At 37.4% G+C, this 18,336-nt stretch overlaps 1 protein-coding gene across 4 annotated transcripts in view; it reads right to left on the reverse strand.

Annotated features, from left to right (window-relative positions):
• Positions 1-18,336, reverse strand: part of LOC128263947 (acetylcholine receptor subunit alpha-like) — a 609,051-nt gene that overhangs the window by 544,816 nt on the left and 45,899 nt on the right. The window lies entirely within an intron of this gene.

The raw sequence follows: 18,336 nt of genomic DNA on the forward strand, positions 1-18,336 counted from the left end.
CTTCATTACCGACGATGCTGCAGTTAAATAGTATATAAGCAAAAAGTGGTTGTTTTTCTCGTGAATACGTATTGAGAGAGAATAAGGGACATACATGAATGTCTATAGCTGTGCAGGCCAAACATTATCCCCAAGCATGATATATTTGAATATCCCTTAATGATGGTCCATAGCCTTAGGTCCAAAGATCTTAAAGACTAAAACGCTGGAAAAAGAAAGTGCAACTTAAACTTGTTGTGAAGGGATAATATCATGATTCAGCAAGTTTTCTTGGATAGGTAGAGGACACAACTTTACCACCTTGTGGCTTAAGTTTTACAACTCGAACTAAAACCATCTGACCAATAGTTAAAAGATTGGACGCCCACCGTTCATCTTCTCCGTTGTAAAAGCGATAAGTAATCCGAAAATCAGCGAATACAGAATTGCCGAACTAAATGTTGGCAGTGTCTCATCTTTTGGTGACGCTTAGTTTTCCAATTGTTCTTTTGGCAGAGCGAGTAAAGAATCCAAACTTACGAAGTGACCGGGAGCTAATATCATCAGATCTTCCTGCTCATTGCTTAGAGGACATAATGGGCTTAAATTCTATTAAGCTTATTTTTAAGCTACCACTGTGGCTTACTCCTCGTATGTGAGCGTACGATTACCACTGTCCCTTTTAAGTGGTGTTTCAATTTACTTAACACCCGCTTCGCATAATCCCCCAAAGATGCCATCATCTGTCAGCCTACAAGAATCGTTTTTTCTTTGTACATCTTATACGCCAACTTGTCTGATTGCAGCTTCCGTTTTGCGCCAACGAAATTCGTGCCGCAGTCGCTATATATTGTATATAGTTCGTGCTTATTTTTTCCGAAAGCTTAAGCTTTATTTTGAAAAATTGATTATATAATTACGCTTCAAAGTTTTGTTCATCGCTAGCCACTACTTTTCGCCGTCTTTCTGAAAAATGTCGGATTCCGCGTCGAAATAAATCTGGGCTTTTTCTAATATCCATAAGTCCATCCTTCCTTTGACTTCATGAATAGTTGGAGATGTTCTGGTCTACCAGGCCACAAGCCATCGATCAGAACAGATGGTAATCGGAATGAGTAATGTCTTGGCTATATGGCAGGTTGGGTAGGACTTCCCATATAAGTGTTTCCAAGTACCTATTAACGACCCGCTTCCGTTCCTACCTCTTTGATTATTTCCAGTATTTTTAAACGATAGAAAATGGCTGGTTGAGTGAATCCAAGCGGGGTGCCAAAAAAAATGGACTACACGCACTTAACCGAATTCGAAAGGAAATAGAGGAATTCATTATGTAGCTTTAGCTTTTTGATGGCATAGAGAAAACCAAAATTGAAAATGGTATCATAGGTATAAATAGAAAAGGGAATTTCTTCTTTAAAGTTCGTATTATCACTATGGACGACAATACATGTAGTGAAGATGAGCACCAAGAGCGTGTGCTTAAGAGACTACTGTATATAGCCACAGAACTGAAAATCTGCTGATTGTCCGATCGTAACGAGTAATACAGAATTCGAAAGTTATTGCTAAATGAAAATGGGTTGCATACCAACATTTTAGGAAAATTAGTTGGATCAGCAGAAAGTGCGGTAAAGTGACATACTAAAAAATTTCGTAGGTAGATTTCTTGAGCGCGGGCTGTCAAAATATTTGATTTTTTTAGCAAAGTTTAAATTTTGTTGAAAATTCTTGTCGAATGACACCAAATCTGCGTGGATCCGACGCTCCGTTCAAAATGTATTAAACAATACTTTTTTTGGATATACCCAAAAGAAAATTTTTTCTGAAAATTATTCCTGAATTCTACAACAAGTCCTTAACATTTTTTCAAACTGACAAACAGTAATGCTATTTACTAGGCAAAATATTGTTGCTCTAAATAAAATAGTTACAAAATTGTTACATATTTTTCTTTTTTTTTTTAACTTTTTGCAAATAAATAAAAATTGTTAGAGCCGATTTATGTTTAACTTTTGTAGCCCTTGAGACTCCTCAACTGTTAATATACAAAAAATTTTTGTGCATGAATCTTTTGGAAAGTTATTAAGCAACAAAAACTGAATTTTTTTAAAGCTTAGATCAGTTAACGCTACAAGTATTCACTCCTAAAAGTATGTACCATCAATTTAATGAGAAAAATTTTATAAAAAAATTGGTTTCAGGCTAATGGAAGAAAATGTTCACTAAATATTTGTAAAGTATGTATTATTTTTTAAAAAATTAATTTAAAACTACTAGATACTCTGCAAAAAAGTGAGCAAGATGTAAGCAAATACCTTAAAAAAAACGAAGTTCTGACAAGTTGAATGTTCTTTTGGGAGCCAGACATCTTTCTAGTTAAAAATGGTATTATAATTTCAGGCAAAAGGACACATTACCGAACCTATCAGCATCACTAGGAAAGTCGATCTAGCCATGTGCGTCTGTTTGTCCACTTGTTTTTACGCAAATCAGCCTATCAGTTTTAAGGCTAATAGTAGTAGTTCAAACGAGACGGATCGGACGACTACATCATACAGCTCCAATGAGATAAATCGGGAATATGAAAAAATTATTACTTCGCTGTTTATTGTTTCAGAACATCGTTCATATTTTATAAAAATCGGACGATATCTTATAGCTGCTTGTAAGACATAGAAGCAAAAAAATCGGAATTTTGTTGTTTTTAAATATACTTCATTGTTGGAATAGCTGTAAGTTTATATAAACTTCGGCTTGCAGAAGTTTGCTTCCCTTCTTTTTGGTTAAGCTGTAAAGTCTTGCCAAACGTTGTTTGTTAAAATACAATACAATCATGGTATTAATATTGGGGTATTCTGACAATGTTTCAAACAAATACCTCTGATATCAAACAAAAACACGAGATAAAAAAGTCCTGACGATTGCACCTTCAACGTACAAAATATCTAATGTCAGCAACGGCCAAGAGCTGGGCATAAGTCAGCAAACCAATTAAAACCATTTGAAGAAGCTTGGGCTCACAAAGAAGCTCGATGTACATACTGCCTGTTGTGGGGACTGCATGTAAATACTGAGAAGTCGAAAGTTCTAATTTTTAAAAAGCACTGGCGAGGGCGAGTACCCACTGAAGCTTTAAATTTTGAAGTCCTATAAATATTTGGGAGTCTGGATTAATCACAACCGGCGATTTAGCCACCATTTACAGGAGAAACTTAGAGACGCAAAACTGGCCATAAATTGCACATGGAAATCGCTGTTGGGTAAAAAATACTGTTCCCATGAGTAGCAAGTACAAGGTCAATCCTTTGTTACGGTGCGCAGGTCTGGGGTATCTTCCTTATGAAGAAGTCGAAAGCCTGTTAAGATTCTTCCTAAACAAGATTTTTCGCCTGCCAAGATTTACCCCTAATGGGATGCTATACCTCGAAACTGGCCTGTCGCCGCTGCATATTTTTACAGCTTATATGCAGTTCAGGTATGTTCAAAGGTTGTAAGTATGCCCGAACATAGACTGCCATATATCCTAGCCAATTATGTGCTGCAGGAATGAAAGCAATGGGTCGTAGAATGGAATACGCTGTCGGAGACCCATGGTGATAGACTTCAGTTGGGTGACCCTTCACAGTGGCCGCAATGGTCGGAAAGAATATTCTTAAAAATGGTCGAAACCTACAGGACTCAGTTCAAATCGGAATAAAGGAGCAGTGCGACTCGTCTGACTCATAGATATCTTGAATATGATATGGGCGCTTGTAATTACTTTACCGACGCTTTCTCTGTGGAGAATATCCGCACAATTTTCATGGCCAGAGAAGAAATTCTCCCATTATGCTTTATACCAAACGTGACAACCAGCGACACTGTGTGCCCGATCTGCAACAAAAAAGAGCAGGAAAACATTGTGCACATTATAGGATTCTGTCCCATTTTGCGGGAAATCCGGTTGCTGAATTTTGGGAACGCGCATAAGCAACCGCAGGATGTGTACACCGCACTGGATGGGCACTGTTGTTCGGCTCTTTTCAACTACATCAGCCAGGCACTCAAAAATCGTAGCAACATTTTGATTGAAGAACTTTAAATATTTATAGTAACGGCGCTAAACTAGGTTTAAACTGTATGGTGGAACGGTCTGATATCTGGGGAAGACCCAGAAAGTCAGGTGTATTACACTCAGTCAGTTTTGACTAGGGAAAGCGGTGATCGACGGACGGTTAAGATAACCAAGTCGATATTTATCTACTCCTTTATTTGTTTGTAAAAATATATGTAAATCACTTTAATTGTAAATTTCTAATTCCGTTTCCTCAATGTATTTTTTATAAATAAAGAACACACACTACTACTATTATTTACAACAAAACAGTATATACCTACGTATATCGATTTTCGCTGAATTTTTTGAACGTTCCCATATATATTTTATGGGATCGGAAATGTATCCACCGCTGCGCTGCAAACTTTTGACTGATAGTTCAATACCCTCTGCAAGGGTAAAATAGTTTAACATATTGAATAGGTATCGAAAGACGGAGGCGGAAGTGGCGCTTGCTTCTAGCTTGTATAGTTGATCTAGCAGTTCAGTAGACGGTTTCTTGGGGGCCTATTTATTTTGAAATTGGTTAGCTGATTAATAGTCGAAGCACTTGACCATAGCACGTGTTGTTAATGTTGGTTTCCATTCTTCTTTGCAGAAACCGAAAGAGACCAAATCTTTACTTATTTAAATTTTGTTATGTACAGCAAAAAAGTTAAGAACGGCGAATCTAGCAGGAAGATAAGGAATGTGCAGTAGCTGAAGGATTGTTGACGCTGATCTGAAAGTGGCTCAAACTTCGGAAGTGCCTTATTTTAATCTGCGGTTGACACAAAAGATACCGTGGTGGACTGACATTTATTTATAACAATTAACCACGAAGATTAAAATTCGATTTTTAGAATTACTTTTTTTTGGTGAATATTTTATATCGTTTTTTTACTGTGGACCAGAATATAATACAACTTTCAAGTTAGAAACCAGTTCGAGGCCGTAATAAAAAACGGCAGCACTGGTATTTGTGGATACATTACGGAAACGGTATTTTCTTTATCTGAATAATTGCCAAAAGAAAAATTTTTGTGTGGCCTAAAAATTTTTTTATTTTAGTTGGAACTGAGCAGTGGTGGAGAAACTGGAGAAATTTTATGCGTACTTATGTTAGTCGTAAATAACTGTGTGGATTAATATAAGTAAATAGGTATGTTTATGGAACGAAGTTGCGGAGATTAGAAAAATTTAAATATGGCGGTTCTGTCGGAGTAGGAACATAAAGCTAAACAACAATGTATGAATGGCACTAATATAATAATGGAACTTATACCTCCTTATTTAAGCCACCAACGATTATACTTTATGTTCTAAATATTGATTGGGTCATGCAAATAAAATATTTTATTGACACAATAAATGAAGCGAATATACATCTTCTACTTTCGCAGTTTCAAAAATCGATTTCTTTAAAAATTCATTATATTATTCCATATGTTTCTGGGAATGCACTGCAAAAAGGATTTTGTCAAAATAATATTTTTCCGCATGTTCCTACTAGCCGTAAGGAACCTATTCCAATCAAGTTATACTCCGTAATTTACATTTAAACGCGTTTTTCTGAAAGTGATGATTTTTTAGGTGCCGAGTAAGACTTTTTATAGAAGACCTTGTCCGATTTGTTGATATTTTTTTGTTCGGTTTTTATAGCCCCTAGTAGGTCAAAAAATTACGTAAATAATTAAATTTTTTACTTATTGTTGCATAATTTTTGCTGAATGAAAAATAAAATAAAAACTTGCTCCGGAAAACATAGTCTATGTAAAAAAAAATTACAAGTTAAAATATGTTTAGTATGTTTATATCTTCAAATAATAATAAAAAAAATTTCAAATCTATGCAGTACAACTTTTGTAAAAAGTTTCCTAACTAATTACTTAATTTCTCGCCTTGTGAGTAGAAAACCCCCTTCAAGCTGAAGGCCAATCTGTCCGACAAAACTCAAACTCCCTAATTATATGAGAGTCATACTAAAAAAAAAAAAACAAAAGACATTCAGAAGTTATCGGATGCTATGGATTTTTTAAAGCAGAGCCTGTGTTCGACTTGCTCGATTCAAGATGAAAGCCTGCTGAAAATGTAATACTAGTTTGTATTAAAACTCACGAGCCTTTGAAATGCCAACAAGAACGCATCAGTGGTTAGGTCAGACACTAATTCTAAGTGGACCGCTTTGGACGCAAAACAGACGAACAAAGCCACGTACGACTTGTACGGTGGCTTACCACGGATACGATACGTTGTGCTGAAGGGACCACGAAAATCAACGCCACAAATATTGAACGGGCGGAGAACTCGAAGTCTATCTGCTGGCAAGATCCCCATAATTTTCGTCAAGAGTTGCGGCTTGCAGCGAAAGCAGCGCATGCACATTCTCAATGGGACAATTTAGCAATGGACTCACACGATTATAGAGATCTGCTAAAAGGTAAGTTACTTTCGATTTGGCGGTCAATAAAGACACTTTCAAACCATCAGCAGTTTAAGAACCTTCAGTGCAGTTTTGTTGAATAATCTAAAAAAAAAAAAATGAAACTAAATAGGGTTTTTATATTTTGTATATAAACCCAGCGACAGTGATATGCCGCACGCACGCACTGTAGCTAACGTTAAAGTTCAAAACGAACAAACGTTTAAGCAGACCGAAAATTGCACTGCTGCAGCGATCGAGAACGAAAACGACCAGAGATACATAACTGGATATAGCGGTAGCGGTGTCGCTGTGTGTGTCTGTGACCGCGGGTAGCGGCTCTAATCCTATGCAAATGCTAACGGAGAATGATACACTGACCGATAACCAAGAGCAACGAATATATAAGTTTGATAGCTAAAGGCGCGCGTTCTTATTCCTGTATTTATATTAATCATTTATCATGTTTATCATTCTCTAGTATTAATCACTTTTTATTATTATTATTATTATTATTATTATTATTATTATTATTATTATTATTATTATTATTATTATTATTATTATTATTATTATTATTATTATTATTATTATTATTATTATTATTATTATTATTATTATTATTATTATTATTATTATTATTATTATTACACTTCTCCCTCATGCATGGTCCACCCTAAATTGGGTCCACCTTATTGGCCCTAGAGCTGAGCCAGCACATTGTGCCATTCCTAGCCGTGGCTCCTTTTCATTGGCTGACAGCGATCGTATGACTTCTGCAAAATGTGCAAGGTCAGCGGTCTGCCACGGGCATCCGGCTATGCATGAGCTTTTGTTCAATCTTAAGATTAGTTTTAATTTGGATTTGAAATAAAGAGCACTAGCTCGGTCATAAAACTCCGGCCTTAGCCGTTAAATTGATTCTGATTATTGAATTTGGTTATCGTGCCTAAAGGGCCGTGACAACGGAGATAAGTATCTCCCACCATACCTTCGGAAGAAGTAAGGAGTCGAAGCGACCACCCGACTCCCCAGTAGTTGCCAGCTTTGGTGGTCACCAATACTCAACCAGCGGCAGTATCTTACTGCCAGCCCCCCACGGGTATAATACCTAGCGGCTCTACCCCTGCCACGGAGGAGCCTCCAGCCGGCACGGACATTTAAATAATTTATATGCAATACGTAAATGTAAATAGGCAATTTTAAGCCATCACTTTTGGAGGCCGCTTAAAAATGGCTTAAGTATTTAAGCGTAAGTGTAAGTAAATGTTTGTATTTATTAACTTTTGTACTATATATGTCAATTTTTAAAATTTTAGATTGTGAAAACGTATAAATATAAGTACATATGTGAGATAAACATAGCAGCCACTAAAGACAACACACAATTATTTATATACAGATCACATGTAACAGAATGTCTTTGACGATAAGTGCTATCAAGGTATTTGTGATCTCCCTTATTTTTTAAGAATGTGTTCCCAAGTTAAGAATGAACAAGCCACCCCGTAGGTTATAAGAAATAGGATAATGATCCCAACTATAAGATTATACTCTGTGCATGTCATTTTGTCAATCGATCTACAGTTATAATTTATAAAAACAGAGAGAAATTAGATAATAGTCCCAACTATAAGCTTATATGAGCAATAATTTATGATCTGTTACTCAAACCATGCTTCCTTGCGAATAAACATCTGTTCTTTGTTTTGATTTTTCAAAATAAATCCTCCCTCTTATGTTTACCGGCTATTTGTGTTCTTGTTTTCGGTCGTTAGTGGTGATAGTTTCCCACGATAGTATGTCGATAAGACACATTTCAAGTTAATATCAAGTAAACATCGAGTAAACGTCGGTGAAAATCAAAATTTTTTAAAATTATTCGCTTTGACGCACTTTTTCTCCATCTTTATCTGGCTAATAGACACTAATAGATACCCTTTAAGATACAAAAAACAGTAAAACAACGGTTCACTCTATAGACCTGAAATTCAATCTATTTGTTTCACTTAAAAATTAACAAACAAATAAATTATATTCACTACTAGTTGAAACAGGTGCAGACATATGTTTCTTTAATAATTAAAAAAGCAATGTTTAAAAAGTCAGCAAAAGAAACCAAATAAAAAGGTTAATTCTTTGTAAACTTCGTTGCCAGCGTTCACTGCATAAGTGCGGTATTCTGATACAGGAGTGGAAACCCTATTGGCATTTATGCCAAATCACAATGGAACCTCACCAAACGCCTCTAAGTAGTTTTAGCAATCGAAATATTTGGTTTAATATGAAATGTTTTCTCCGCGTGAAAGTACGACAACGACAGACAGTTTATTTTCGCTTAACTTTCTGTTTGATCGTGAATAACGTAGAAAATTCGGGAATAAAAAAATTTCCGAAATTTCCAAGAAATCCGTTTCGAAATACCAATGGTCTGCGTGGGGTGCCTACCACACTAAACTGCCATTAATACAATTTTTTAGCACAAATAATTATTTATAATTGAATTATTTGCTAATTTAAAAGTTGTTCAATACGTGTTGTGTTGGTTTGACTGAATAAAATTGCAGACGCGTTAGCAAGTCTGACCTTATAAAATTATCTCCATACTTTAAATACTTCATAAATTATCTTAGAAAAAAAAATTTTGTATACAATTGGAAATCAAAATTAATTATATAAATTAACTTAATTTTTACATGATAATTGAAATTGACAACAAGACTTGTATCTGAATGTTAAAATAAACAAAATTAAATAAATTATTAAAATGGGGTTCTGAAAAAAACCCTAATCCGATAAAGACCAAATAGAAAAGTCCCAGCACTAACTGCTATTAAATCAAAATCTAGTTAAAAGTACACTGCTGTTATCACGAGAATCATTGCATTCTTGCGAAGCAATTCAAGCACAACTGTTTCCTGTCATTTAAAAGAATCGTGAACAGTTTGATGATCCTTTCGATCCGGGTACATGCTCATTTTCACCCTTTAAAGTGACTAAAACCGAATCTGTTCCGACTTTGCAAAATTTACTTACAATTGGATTTTTTAGAACGCTGCTGATGAAGAGCGCATCACCCAGGTAAATAACCTCAAGAAAAGATGAAATTGATGAAACCGGTGTTAGTACCAATAAGTTATTACTACTGCTCCCTTTTGGCGATCATGAAATTCCTTAACTGCCGCATCTAATATGATCATTCAAAATCCTCCTTAAAAAGAAAGAGAGTCTACCTACTTATGGAATAAGAGTAGCTTTTCTATTTTGTCTGATGATGATTATAGTACAATGACTTCTACTGGGATTAATGATTCAATCATCTTGCCTGGGCCTGGCCGCGGTTTGCCTGATGCCTCTTGTCAAGCTGAAACCATGAAATGTGTTTCCTGTACTCCGCCGATTTGGGCAACTAAATGCTTTACTAATATCTGCATCCACTGTGTACTGTGGTTGATAGTAGTGTATACCATGTGGTCAAAAAGTCGTTTAAGGACAATAGAATCCCTGTCAGCATCTTTAAAATAGAAACGGGTGGGCCTTTCGAGGGTTTATCAAGGAATTTATCAACTGAGATAGTCGAAATTACTGCGAGACTGAAAGCCTTTAGGAAAAATCCTCGGAGTGAATACAACACCCTGGTGAGCATGACAAATCGAGCTGGAATATATTTTATGTTATTTGGAACCAGCTAGAAACAACAATATTTTATGTGATACCCAAATAATTGATTACCATGTGCTTATGTTAGCTTAAGCATTTTAAAATTTTTGCTTACCTTTGCCAATGTGAGAAGAGCTGTGGCTTTAACCATAGACCAATGGCTCTGTAGACCGCAGTCCCATGTAAAAGCTTACCCTTAAACCTGCATTGCCCCGGCTCAAAACGTTTGGCTTACTTCCTGAAGTATCCTCAATTCAGCTCTAGCCAACCTTTGATTGACGCCAAAATGTACTGCGCCCACAAAGCCAGACAAATCTTGGAACTGTCTACAAAATCTCGTTAATTGAACAACCTGTTTATGACAGGCGACTAATAAATTATGTTAGTAGAAAGGGGCTGCTTCAACACAAGCGTCTTAATTCTATTCTAAGACACGATTTGTAACATTCCAAATCAATACATAGATTTCTTACTTCCACATACGTACAGTCTGGCTAGACATGTCTCCGCAGACGATAGCTGGCGGACCTTTGAGATCTAGACCGCGATAAACACAGGCGACTCCTATGGATTGACTACCTAAGAACTCATGACTACCAACTTTGAACTGCCTCAGAAAGGGTGCACCAAAAGCCGAATTTTTTCTTTGTTAGATTCCTTAATAACGTGCCTTTCATAAAGCCATGTTGTATGGAGGACATTATAGAGCGCCAGTGGTAGCATAGCGCTAATAAGCTTATAAGCTGAAAAACTTGGGAATCGCACTAAGCTTTGCAAGCCCGCGATAGTTTTGAATGTCAGATTTGATACCCTATTATGCAGAGGAATGATAAAAAATTCCTTTCATACTTCAGGTAAAAATAACTATTAAAGGAGATCTGAAATAGTTTGCACAGTGGCTTACACAACGCACTAGTACAGCTAGGCTAAAGATCGTGACCAGAAGAGAATTTCTTGATTGCTAGAAGATTTTGAAAAAAAAAATCCACGCTGATAAAGAGCATAAAAATGAAGTTAGAGAGAGGAAGAGAGTAAGTATAAGACGATGTATTTTAATGCCTGTACATATCTGATAGCAACATCCTGACACGGCCAGTTGCTACTTAGAAACCTTTCCCAAACATCAGCTACCTACTACAAGCAGAGAAGCTTCGGCCAAAGGAAGTTCTAATAATATATAATATATATGATAATATATAAATCTTCCTCTGATTATTTTTTTTTCTTAAAAGAAATACAAAAGAGTAAAAGGGTGTATTAAGAGGGTCCTAATTGCACTGCCAATCAAAACTTAATGTACATAAAACACCGTATCATCTTTCTATCTACCCTACGGCCACAATGGGCCTCTACCAAGAAACTCATCCTAGAAGGGGACGCTAATCCACACTACGCCTAATAGGGAAGTGCAAGGACAAACGAAACGGGTGTGTTTGATAACCTCCTGAAGTCAAATCTTCATATCTGACCCGACCTTTATCACCAGGAAAAGAAGGGAAGTTCTGGACATTGCCCTAATAGGCGGGGATGACCATCCCTTATCCGACCAGCGATACATAAATGCTTTATGCCCAAGCACTGAAGAAATAACCAATCTATGGAAAACTAACTGGGGACGCTACACAACAGGCAACTAGCCTGGAGTCCCTACCTGCATTTATTCCAAACACCCGGGAAAAACTAGAGAAGATTGTCAACACCCTCACTGATAACTGCGGGGAACCCTTGAAAAAAGCCTACCCAGGAAGGCCTTTAGACAGAATTTCTACAAGTCTAAACATAACAACACTAAAACTAACTGGAGCGAGTATTACAAACAATTAGTTTATCCAAAAATTAAATCAGAATGGGCAAACGGAAAGAGTGGGCCCGCTTTTGCAGTAGCATAGAGCACCAGAGAGGCAGTTCGACTTACGAAGATTATATCTAAATTTCCTACCACAGTAGGATACCTTAAAAAACAGTCAGACAAGTGAACAGAAACCAGCCCTAAGCATAATTATGCCGTGGTTGAAGATTATTTTCTATAACTGTTTACTTTTGCAACACATACCCAAGAGGTGAATTCAAGTAAAAATCATCTTCACCCCAAAGGTTGGGAAACCGTCACATGCATCTGCAAAAGTCTCTGCTCGTTTCTACCAAAAACGTTGAAAAGACTTATAGGAGGAAAAGGAAACGAAAACGAATGTTTGGCAATTGTGTCAGCAATAAGAAAGGGCCACCTAGAGAGCTATCACTTCAAAGGAGTGAAAATAAACTGCAAGTGGACAAGAGATATGCGGGAAAGGGTTACCCGAAATCCGCGAAAATTCTCGGACTACATCATGGAATGATCACAAGGCAGCCGTAAAACGATCGCGAGGGTAGCGGCGAGGTACCATTGGCAGGGTATGCTGAGAAACGTCCGGAAGTACGTTCAAAATTGCGAGTGCTGCCTGAAGTATAAGCCGAGCCAGCTACAAGCAGCAGGTAGAATGCTTACACAGATATCAGCCACGGCATGCGCGGATTTCATCGGCCCGTTGACTAAGCCAAAACACAGTAACGCAACGTTGTTGGTGTTAATCGACCGATTTTTTAAGAGGACCGGGATTGTACCGATGAGAACGAAACGACAGAGACACTGCAAAAAGCGATTCGAAAGAGAATAATTTCAAGATACGAGTACCGAAAGTTATTATTACCGACAACGAAGTGCAATTCACAATTAAAACCTTAAAAAAGTTTCTGAAGGGGCTGGTTGTCCGACATCAGTTCACGGCCCCACATACGCCACAAGTAAACCCCACAGAGAGGGCGAAGAGCAACGTAAAAACAATACTCGCCCAGCTTACAAGAGAAGATCAGAGAGCGTGGGACAAAATATGGCCAGAACTGCAAATCGCGGTGAACACAATTGTAGCAGAATCCACGGGATATTCCCCAGCATTTACCACGCAAGGGAGAGTCCTGCGGCTACCACAGGCACTATACGATGAGCAAACGGTGGCAACAAGATGAGAAACACAGTCACCGTCAGAAAACGCAGAGATGCTGAAGGAAATCTTTGAGCTAGTTCGAAGAAATATGGAAATGGCAGCACAGAACCAAGCGCGGTACTACAACCTCCGAAGAAGGCCTTGGAAACCAGAAGTCGGAAACACAGTATGGGCCAAGGGACATAATTTGTCGAAGGCCGTAGAAGGGTTCGCAGCAAAACTCGCGCCGAGGTACGACGGGCCATTCAAAGAGCTAAGTTTCATATCGCCGGTAATATGTAAGCTCAGACACGACAAGACACACTAGGAGAAAACGGCACACATAAGCGAGCTAAAGTCCCAACAGACGAATGAAACCAACGAGGGTGTACAGGAACGGCCACCGGAATAGAAAGTAATAAAAAAAAACTTCGCTGGTGTCCCCATCGCCATCGCAATGGTGGCCGCCCTTAAGTACCGCATACGGGCGTTGGGACATCGCGCGTGGGTCCGTATTGACGCATAAAGCTGGTCACAAAGGTCACAATAAAAAAAAAGAGACAGCACAGATTCAAGTCCGGCAGCCATTGTGTGGTGAGGGCGCGTGGTCACTAATACCGGCCCAGTGCACAGACCGGCCGGTGCACGTGGAGCCAGATGCCACGGGATAAAGGAGGAGGGGTGGGGTCGGCAGGAAACTAAAAAAAATTGAGCAGATGGTCAGATAAATAAGTCGATCTCTAACAAGTAAACAAGTAGAGTTTTTCTTTCGCTCCCCGAAAATTTATTAATAGTCGAATTTAATTCGCATATCATAAAACCAATTTTATTTAAAAACACAGTTTATGCAGTTAAAAATATAAATTTTATTGAAACTAAACTGAAAAGCTTAAAATAAAGAGCTTAAAGTGAAAAAATAAAAACTTTGAGCGCAATCACAAACACACAAATAGAATAATACCGAAACCGCTTGACAAAAATCACTCAAATACTCTACAGTGAAAGCCCTCAAGCGTCAAGAAGTAGGTGGAGAGGAGAATCACGAATCACAAAACAATTTTCCGCTCTAGTTAAGACATCTTTATTATTATTTAATATTCATTACCCTTTTCTGTTCGTTGAAAACATTTTTAAAAATCTAAAAATTGAGCTTGCGCTCCTAATAAGCCTTAAATAGCAAAATGTCGGGTGAAACTGATGGTTCCATAACTGGTAGCTTGCTAAAAGTAATTAGCAATTTCAAAAATAGTTTAAAAGTTGTTTATATTGATGCACAAAGCTTATTAAGAAGAAGCCGAAGTTCGTATACCCTTGCAGCTATTGCAAAAATTAAATATTCTTGAAAACATTAAAATTATGATTTACTTCCGTGTATGTTTAAAAGCATTTAATTATTCGATAGTTCCTATGGCAGCTATACGATTGTTCCTATGGGAGCTAAATGCTATAGTCGTCCGATTTTTATGAAATTTAAACCGTAATTCTGAAATAATTAACTATTATTATGTGTCGAAGAACTAAAAAAAAAAATTAAAAAATAGAAAAGTTATAATTTTTTTAAATTTATTTTTCCGATTGTTCCTATGGGAGCTATATGCTATAGTCGTCCGCGACGGTTCGTTCCGACTTATATACTACCTGCAATAAAAAGACAACTTCTGAGAGACAAGTTTGCGTAGAATCGGACGGACGGACGGATCGACCCTATAATGTATATACATATATTCTTGATCAGCATCACTAGCAGAGTCGATCTAGTCCGTCTGTCCGTCCGTTTCTACGCAAATAAGTCTCTCAGTTTTAAAGCTATCTGCATGAAACTTTCCCAAAAGCAGGATCGTCAATTTTGTGTGATGGCTATGATGTTTATCGTGCTGACCGTGCTAGTCATGCTGGTGGTATCGCGATCCATGTTATTAACAAACTTAAATGTAAAATAAAATCGAAGCATTCAAATGATAGTCCAATAGAATTCTTACTAGTGAAAATATCTGGAATATATATATCAAATCACTGATTGGCTGTATCTATCGACCGAACAGTACAATACCATACGAATTCTTCTTTGATTCCATTGCGGATTTATCAGATTTTTATGTTGACATTATCCTAGCAGGTGACTTCAATAGCAACCCATTAAAGGAAAATAACTACTTGATGATTTTGAGTCTATAGGACTTTTTTCTGTACACGTAACGATACCCACTCATTTTAGCAATACCTGTGATACTTTTCTTGACCTATTCCTCATAAATGACTCAAACAAGATTTTACTTTATGGCCAGGTTTCAGTACCAGATTTCTCAAAACAAGACCTTATATATTCTTTACTTAATTTAGACTATACTCATTAAATTTAAATATAGGGACTATACAAATATTGACTATCGAGCTCTGAAACTAGAATTAAATGTATGTGACTGATCTGCTATTTATCGTAAAAACAATTAATGTTTCAAATAATAACATAAAGTACCTATTTGAAAAATTTGTGCCATTAAAAACTAAAGTCACAAGGCCAAGGAATAACCCTTGGTTTAATCATGTAATTAAATACCTTTTTTAGCAGCGCGACACCGCTTACTTTAAATGGAAGCGATACCGTACTGACGATTTTCATTAACAACTAAAGATGACCAGAGAAGCGGTAACCAAGAAGATACGCTCAGCCGAAAGGGATCATTATTAAAACAAATTTAACAACTGTCCATTAAACATAAATGGAAAGAATTGATTAGCTTAGGAATAGGTAAAACTTAACAAAAAACTGATCAAACTGTCAATGTTGAAGAACTTATAAAGTTTTCATCCATCGATGTACCTGAAGCTTCTTGTAAAATGTACCTTGTAACGACCTGACTGGCCCACGTTGGGCGCCAGATGTAACGACCTGATTTCTTGACTATCCAAATTTATATTGGGTGATGGCCTTTGACCAAAGGTTTTATTTGTCCCTTTTATATATAGCCTTTCGGCTCTTCCGCTACTGCTGCTCCTCGTCTATGTCCTCCTCGTCGTCGACTGCTTGCTGGTATCTGACTCGGACGGATCCTTCGAGACTCTGGATGTTATGCGAACCTCACTGTAGGGCCGGCAAGGTGTTTCGCTTAGCAGGTAGAACTAGGTTCTGCATCTTCGCCCAGCCACCTTCATCGCAGGCTCCCCAAGCTTGGTGTGGCCTAGCAGGTAGAACTAGGTTCGATCACTTGTCCCAGCGAAGTCTGGATTGGCCTAGCAGGTAGAACTAGGTTCGACCTCTTCGCTCAGCCACCTTTATCGCAGACTCCACGCAAGGACTCCCTGAGCTCGATTTAACCACGACCTAGCACCCGTTGGATCTCAGCGTTGTAATCTCAGCCTTGTAGACTCACAGTCGTTCGGCGTCTCGACTTTGCGATTTTGATCCTGGTACTCGGCACTTGATTAACTTGCTTTGATTCTCGCACTATTACTTCGGGCTGAGCTGCGCTTGCGCTGCCCTTTTTTTTATAGCCTGTGATGGTATCATTAATCCTTTTCTCCAGCCCGCGCCCTTGACTCCCCCGGCATTCTCGCCTCCTTCGCTGTTGATATGCAGCTCTCCTACATCGGGATTTGTGGGGAGTTTTAAGACTTCTCACAACCTGAATTCCAAAACACACTGTGATAATAGCTGTAGCTTCATGTGCATAAGTCAATGTGATGTCCTTGCTTGTATTCCCATACCAAAGGCCAACAATGACTATAGACAAATTTCCATCCTACCTTTTCTTTCCAAAGTTGTTGAAAACCTTATGTCTGTACAGATTCAATGTTTCCTAGTAAGCAATTCCTTACTGCACAATAAAAAGGGTTTCGTAAAAGAAGAAGTTGTTGTACGGCCATAACTGACATTGTAGAGGATATTCGCCAGCAAATCTACCAAAAATACGTTACTCTCCTGACTCTTTTTGATCATAGCAAGGCCTTCGATTTTGTGACTTACAACATTCTTAGTACTAAATTAAGAAATCTTTTCAATTTTTCAAGCACTGCAGTCAGGCTGATTAGTTCTTATATGTCCAACAGACTTCAAGCCGTATCCGCGGGATATAATATTTCGAATTTTAAGCATGTGAATTCTACAGGGATCCGTACTAGGCCTTCTGTTGTTCGCAATCTATGTAAACGATTTACCAAGTTTCCTGACCGAATGGGGAGGGCATTTATACGCTGATGACGTACAAATGTATGTTAATAAACTACAGCTAAAGAAATAAGTGTGTGTGTCAGTAGAAGCAATAGAATGTTATCTGTAATTGAGAAATGGACAAAAGAAAATGGCTTGGGATAAACCCAAAAAAATCTAAATGTAATGTCATCGGCAAAAGACACGTTGTTACTTCAACTCTACAGAATTTATTTATAAATAATACACCCATTGAATACGTAGAAACCGCAGTAAATTTGGGAATTACATTCAGTAACACATTGTCTTGGAGCAAGCACATAGGAACAGCAACCGGGCGAACATATGGCGTGCTACGCAAACTTTCCGATATAAAATTATTCCTGCCAGTAGGAAGTTTCGTTTCTACACTATTCTACGCTGTTGAAATATTTGATCATTGCGACTCGCGAGATATGAGCAAAATAACATTAGCATTTAATTAACTTGTTCATTATGTGTTTAATTTAAATAGATTTGATCATGTATCACACCTGGCTAATAAAATTTTTGACCTAAATTTAAACTCATGGATTAAATATAAATCAATAAATTTTTTTCTATAAAATTGTGATCAGCCACGAACCAATGTATCTAAGCAGCAAGCTCATTCCTACTATATCTCAACGAACTAATGACTATATATGCCCTCGCAGTCGATCTCTCTGCTCGGAGAGGCAGTTCTACGTCAATGCAATCCGTTTATGGAACAGTCTACCACACGTACTTAAAACTATTAGGAGCGCAACTCTATTTAAAAATAAAGTAAAATAAATTTACAAAAAAAAATATTATTAGAAAAATTAACATATACATTAAAATATTATAAAATTCTTTAAATATGATAGTTTATAGGTCAATAATGTTAATATTTAGTTTTCCATAGTATAATTACCAGTGCCTTAACAATAAGCATATGCTTGAAGCGTTGAAATAAAATATTAATTCAAATTATTCACTCGGGTTTTGTCTGAGGAAAAACTGGTGTTAAGCGGGGGAGCAGTTCTAACGTGTTGATTTCGTTATCTTTAAAGAGGCACTACGATTGGAAAGA

This window comes from Drosophila gunungcola, unplaced genomic scaffold (assembly GCF_025200985.1).
Source record: "Drosophila gunungcola strain Sukarami unplaced genomic scaffold, Dgunungcola_SK_2 000029F, whole genome shotgun sequence".
Classification (NCBI taxonomy): Eukaryota; Metazoa; Arthropoda; class Insecta; order Diptera; family Drosophilidae; genus Drosophila; species Drosophila gunungcola.